We start from the raw sequence: 7,295 nt of genomic DNA, 5'->3' as shown, positions 1-7,295 counted from the left end.
GCTTAGTTTCTGCATTGTTGGTGATACCACTTATATTTTGTGAGTTATTTAATATACTTGGAATATTTAATCTCATTCTTAAAATTCCATTGTATTCTGATGGTGACCTTAACTAGTAGGTGCATATGTGGGTACAACAGAGCCTATAATAATTTAAGGGCCTAGCGTAAGGAATTCTGACTGATTTTCATTTGTCATGTATTAAAATACTGTGGGGGTATTTTTCCCCAAGTGGTGATCATTTTTAAGTTTTCGTATTTTAAAATGAAAGGGATCTTAGTTGGTACTTCATTATGCCTTCTTAAACTCTTAAGACAGCAAGGATTTGTGCTTTAAAAACAATTTTCCCAAGTTCTTGATAAAAGATTATAATTTTAACTTTGCAAGGCATCCTTTTATGCCCACACTTTTCTAATTTTTTGCCTTTGCCTATTAAGAATTCTTCCCACCCCCCACTTTTAAACAGTTTTGCATTGCTTAAAAATTGGTTTGCCCGCCTAACCCTTTATACTCCCATTTCCTTTTTTTTTTTTTTTTAACCTGCCATCAAATGAGGGCAAACCTCATCTCACTTATTTGTGTCCATGGAGTACTCTTCTAATTGAATAGTGTGAAACCCAGTAGTTTCTATAGTAAAGGAAATCAACATTTGATTGTGTGCTTTGTGTCACATTTTATAATAGCATTCATAAATACGATCATGATCGCAACAACAGAAACATAAGTAATAAATAAAATTAATAAGGGAATTAAAAATAGTAATCACTAAAAATCACTACAGTTTAAGTGCTTATTAGGTGCCAGGCACTATTATAAGTGAAGTATTTAATTATTTAATCCTCACAACATCTCTTTGAGGGCAAGGATTGTCCTCATTTTACAGATGAGGAAGCTGTGGCCAGTGAGATTAGGTGACATTGCTAACCTTACATGGCTAGAAAGAACCAGAGCTGTCTGTCAAGCAGCCTAGTCCCAGAGTCAGGCTCTTAACCAACTCTTTTGCCTCTCTAAGTTGATGTGATTATGTTCACGGTTTTGCAGATACAGAGGTTGAGGACCAGAGTAAGTACTTACTAGCTCACGATTAACTGGATTTCAAACCCAGTTCCATCATACCCCAAAGTGTATTTTCTGTCTACCATACCCCACTATGAGCACAGAGATAACCCAAAGTAACATAATAAATGATGAAATATTTTTAGTAAAGAGTTTGTGAGACATACTTTAATGAATAGGCAAGGATCATTTGACTGGAACATTAGTTAAATGCAGATACATGTATTTGTTTAAGCCGTATGTAGATAAAATTGGTTTCTTCGGCGGTGTTCATATTAGGTGCCTATCACAGAGTAGGCACTCAGTAAATATCTGTCATACAAGACTAGTGATCAAAGAATACCATTAGGCCAGAAACTACACTGGATAATATATGTTCTGAATTCCGTCTTCTGTCCCTTTTTTTTGGTATAATCAGTGCAACAACAAAATAATAGCAGAAGAATCTGGCCATCTCCTGTGGATCACTGTATTAGATTTGATCTGGAAGTAAGCCAGCCTAGCCAGAATCCTCAGGAAGGCCAACTTGTATAATAAAGAATTTAGCTGGCCTTTTTCCTTGGTTCCTGAGAAGGAGCTTTTCATCTTTGGGATTTCCCAAGTGATGGGCATGTCTTTGATATTCATGGTGGGTCCTAGATTGTGCCAAAATAGGGGCTGGCCATGCTGGAATGACTAACCCTGTGACACAACTATGGAGTTGGGGTTTTGAGCCTCAGGATATCAGTCCAACCTCCAGAGGAGAAACGGATTTGTGTAGTCAGTGATTCAGCAATCATGGCTCTATAGTGAGGCTTAATAAAAACGACACAGGAAGGCTCAGGAGAGCTTCTCGGGTTGGAGATGCACACTGATGTGCCTGGAGGGTGATGTGTCCTGAGGACGTGGAAGCTTAGTGTTAGTAACCCACCCAGACCCTGCCCCATGGGGTTCTTCCTGTGTCTGGTCCTGATTCCAAAACTTTATAACAAAAGGAGTGGGAAGTACAGCACTTCCCTGAGTTCTGTGAATTCTTCTGGCACCCTAGAACCTGAACTTGAGGGGACTGCCCAATTTGTACCCCATTGGTAACAAGTACAAGTGGCCTGGGATCCTCAGAGCTTGCAGCCGGTGTTGGAAGTGAGGGGACAGTCTCTCGGAGACTCTGCCTGCAAAACTGGACCGAGTCTGGGTTGTCAGAATTGCACTGCTGGCTTTATGCTGAACATATGTTTTAAAATAACTATGAGTATTTTCTGGGATATCCTCTCAGTCTCTTAATTTTCTCAACTGATTTTTATCTTAAATCCACTTTACATTCTAGATTCTTCCTTGGTCAAAGAGCATAGAATTCTAGCAAAATTTGACCAGGATAATGGGCCAATAATAGGGCTTACCATAATGAAAATATTTTTTCATTCCAGTATCACATTTGCCCTTTAAAGTTATCAAATTATCGGGCGCCTGGGTGGCTCAGTTGGTTAAGCGACTGCCTTCGGCTCAGGTCATGATCCTGGAGTCCCGAGATCGAGTCCCGCATCGGGCTCCCTGCTCGGCAGGGAGTCTGCTTCTCCCTCGGACCCTCCCCCCTCTCATGTGCTTGCTCTCTCTCATTCTCTCTCTCTCAAATAAATAAATAAAATCTTTAAAAAAATAAATAAATAAAGTTATCAAATTATCAAGTTATGCATATGATGCCCAATACCTTTGTGTGCTTTCTTCCTAATTTAAGCACATGACAGTCTTTTTTTTTTTTCCATTATGTGTTTGAGTGAAACTTTTTTTCCTATTTTCACTTAACCCTGCTTTTCATGCGTCCCTATTAAATGTCCTTGTACTTGCCCATTAAGCCAACCATCTTAATGTTTTTAACAAATAGTGTGGTATCACTGACTTGACTGCTCTATTTTTACTTTAACATAATTTATTCATCCATTCTCACTCCCCACCTATGAGCCAGGCATTATACTAGATGCTGAGGATGCAAAAGAAAAAAAAAAAAAATACAACCCTCACTCTTTAAGGAACACCCATTCTGAAGAAGATTTATTGTGATTACTATACAAAAATACATAGAACTATATTGTTTCCTTCCAGTCACGGGGTATCTTAATAGCCTTAAGTTTTCAAAATAATTCCCCATAGTGGTAGTGTTTCCAAAACTTAAATATGCACATGAATCACCCGAGGATCTTCTTTAAAAAGATTTTAATTTAATAAGATTGTGTTGGAGCTGAGACTTTGCTCTAAGGAAATGCCCCTGCTGCTGGTCTGTGGACCACACTTGAGTATCAGTCTTGGAGTACCAGATCCGTGTCCTGTTTTCAGTGTCAGGACATCTTAAACTATTTGAATAACTTCCACCTGTTTCCCTTCCATCTGCTTTTCTTTCTATTTTTTTTTTAAATTTTATTTTATTTGCTTTTCAAACTTCCCATTCTGTATGACCTGACACTAATTAACATCTGAGTTTCTTCGTTCAAACCGATCAAAAAATCTCACCATGTTGCAGAGTTGCTAGCATAAGTGAAAAGAGTTCTTTAATCGTTGTAGGTGTATGAACGATTTAATATTCATTACTTTCTCCATAAATGTTACTTTTTTTTTAAATCTTCACGAAACTAGATAAACCCACAATTTCCTACCAGTCATGGTCTGTTGTTTTAATTTCATGGCATGTAGTTAGAATACTTTTTATGCTATTTTGTAGTGACATTATGAAGAAAATGTTCACTTCAGTGATTTACTCCTGCTTCAGAATGAACTATATATTACGAGGGGTTCAGGAAGTAGGACTTAACACTTAAGGGATTCTTCTGAGACTTTAATCACAAAAATGTGTTTTATTAAATATCTTAATCCTATGATACCCCCCAAATTTCTAAAACATAATTAGTCCATTTTAATCAGTTTAACACAATTGATAAGATTTAAATAGATGAAATAAGTAAAATGTGGATAATTATTCACAATAGATAATGATAGAAATGAGACCTTGGAGTCTGATTATTATAGATTTCCTTGCAGGACTCATCTCCCATTTTTTCTTTCCCCTAATGCCAGTCACAATGAAAGGAATAAAAAGCAGATCAGTTCAAGTGTATATTGTGCTTTATTTCTGACTCAAGAGCATAAAGACATTTGGGAATTAATTTTTTTGTATGTTCTGAGAAAAACCCATTTATATATCTTAATTGCGTAGGATTTTTTTGTGTATATATATACCCAGAGATGACTCATAAAGGCAGGTAATCATCTTTTTTCTAGTTTCTAACCACATTTTAATTGATACAATGTTAGTCTGCAATATGTGTGCCAATCTTAGTGATGTAGGAAAGATGTTAGTGTCGAAGCTGATGGCCAAGAAAGAATTCTTGAGATGTCTTTGGTGCAAAAAGGTGGTTTTATTGAAACACAGGGACAGGACCCGTGGGCAGAAAGAGCTGCATGGGGTCATGAGGAGGGGCCCATTATATACTTTCAAGTTGGGAGGGGGTTAGGGAGAGCTTAAGTCTCTAAGGAATTTTGGAAGCAAGGTTTCTGGGACCTTGAGGGGGCTAGCTATCCTTTATTACTGTCTGATAAAACCTTAGTCATGAGACCTTCAGATGTATATTGGTGAGTCATATGCTTGGGGTGATGGCCAACATATTTCTTGGGGGATAGAGATAAAGGAAGTTTCCAAAGGAATTTTTATATGTTAAAGTAGACTTACAGGATCATGGGAGTCAGGCTAAGATTGCCTTTTGCCCTTAGCAAAATATTAACATTGAGGCAGCTGAGGTCCTAGAGGAATGTCGCTCTGCCTGTTTCAAGGACTTGTAAATGGGCTTCAAGTAGTAAGGAAATTTTTCTTTTGCCTTTGTTTTCCACATCATCAGGACTGTTTTGATATTTGAACGCCTCTCATGAAATCAAAGAAATTGATAAACGTCTGCTCTTAAGGTTTAATCTAATAGGATGGGGTGGGGCTGGGGGTAATTTACTGTAAAATGCCTACAAACATCCACAGCCAGTTCAAGCCTATCTTTATTTTTTTTTTAAGATTTTATTTATTTATTTGAAAGAGAGAGAGAGCACGAGCAGAGGAAGGGGTAGAGGCAGAGAGAGAAGCAGACTCCTCGCTGAGCAGGGAACCTGATGCGGGGCTCTGTCCCAGGACCCTGGGATCTTGACCTGAGCTGAAGGAAGGCACTTAAGTGACTGAGCCACCCAGGCGCCCCCCTCAAGCCTATCTTTAAACCACTAGGAATTGTTTCAGGATTCAGGAGACGCTTGCACCAGAGGAATGCGGTGTCGCTGTGGACACGGGGTGGCTCATGGAGCTACTCCACAGTTATGGGACTAGTTCAAGTGGTGCCATACACAAGCTGACAGTCATATGCTGAATAAAGAAACTCATTCTTTAGTGTCCCTGCTAGCTCATGAATTCTCAAAGTTAATCTTCCTGGCATATATTTAATTATTCACTCCATTCTTAGCAATTTGCCATTCTCATAAAATGGAGGCATGGGCAGTTTTTTGGGTTTTCGTTTGTTTTTGTTTTTGTTTTTTTAATTTCATTTTATTATGTTATGTTAATCACCATACATTACATCATTAGTTTTTGATGTAGTGTTCCATGATTCGTTGTTTGTGTATAACACCCAGTGTTCCATTCAATACATGCCCTCTTTAATACCCATCACCAGGCTAACCCATCCCCCCACCCCCAACCCCTCTAGAACCCTCAGTTTGTTTCTCAGAGTCCATAGTCTCTCATGGTTCGTCTCCGCCTCTGATTTCCTCCCCTTCATTTTTCCCTTCCTACTATCTTTTTTTTTTTTTTTTAACATATAATGTATTGTTTGTTTCAGAGGTACAGGTCTATGATTCAACATTCCTCTGGCTATTCGGGGTCTTTTCTGGTTCCATACAAATTTTAGGATTATTTGTTCCATTTCTTTGAAAAAAGTGAATGGTGTTTTGATGGGGATTGCATTAAATGCGTAGATTGCTCTAGGTAGCATTGACATCTTCACAATATTTGTTCTTCCAATCCATGAGCATGGAACGTTTTTCCATTTCTTTGTGTCTTCCTCAATTTCTTTCATGAGTATTTTATAGTTTTCTGAGTACAGATCCTTTCCCTCTTTGGTTAGATTTATTCCTAGGTATCTTACGTGCTCGCTTCGGCAGCACATATATTCCTAGGTATCTTACGGTTTTGAGTGCAATTGTAAATGGGATCGACTCCTTAATTTCTCTTTCTTCTGTCTTGTTGGTGTATAGGAATGCCACTGATTTCTGTGCATTGATTTTATATCCTGCCACTTTACTGAATTCCTGTATGAGTTCTAGCAGTTTTGGGGTGGAGTCTTTTGGGTTTCCCACATAGAGTATCATATCATCTGCAAAGAGTGAGAGTTTGACTCTTCGACAAAGCAGGGAAGAATGTCCAGTGGAAAGAAGACAGTCTCTTCAACAAATGGTATTGGGAAAATTGGACAGCCACATGCAGAAGAATGAAACTGGGTTTTTGTTTTGTTTTGTTTTTTTCCCCTTAATTCTGAGGGCCTGTCTATTTACAAAGTTTCTAAGAAGATCAAATAGTTTATTTTTTCCTTCCCTCTAGGACTCTTTTAAGTGATGTCGATTCTATTTTTGCTTCATAAATCCCTGAGCTGTTCTTTCATGGTTTCCATCTCTTTACTATATTCCTTCTTGCCGGCTCGGAAACTTTTTCAGTCTGGTCTTTCTACTTGTTTTTCATCTATTCAGCCTACGATTTGCCCCATGCAGTATAGTGCAGTTTTTTTTTTAATATATATTCCAACTATTACATTTTCATACCTAATATTTCCACTTGGATTTTTCTAATGATTTCTTGTTTTTGCTTGATGTTAGCAGTATTTTCCCTTATTAAATTTATCATGGTTATTTTAAATTCCTTTGTTCTCTGTTCGAATCATTGCTTCTGATGTCTCTTTTACAGTTATTACACACCTTTGTATAGGCATTAGCCTACAGCTTCCTGTTCCGGCCCCCCACCCCGGCCTTCTCACTGTCTGCTACACCACACTCCCCACCATACTGTGCTCCCCCACACTACCCCCCCACTGCACCCCACCCTGCCTCCCACACCGTGCTGCACATACCCCCACCCCTTTTCTACTTCTTCATATTGAAAGATTTAAGACAGTCTTAGTGACCCCAGGACATCTCACTTTTTTGTGTGTGTTTTTTCCTAGAATCCATATGTTTATCTATCTGCCTTTCTC

This window comes from Neomonachus schauinslandi, chromosome 8, assembly GCF_002201575.2.
Source record: "Neomonachus schauinslandi chromosome 8, ASM220157v2, whole genome shotgun sequence".
In the NCBI taxonomy this organism is placed as follows: Eukaryota; Metazoa; Chordata; class Mammalia; order Carnivora; family Phocidae; genus Neomonachus; species Neomonachus schauinslandi.
This window is presented reverse-complemented; position numbering follows the sequence as displayed.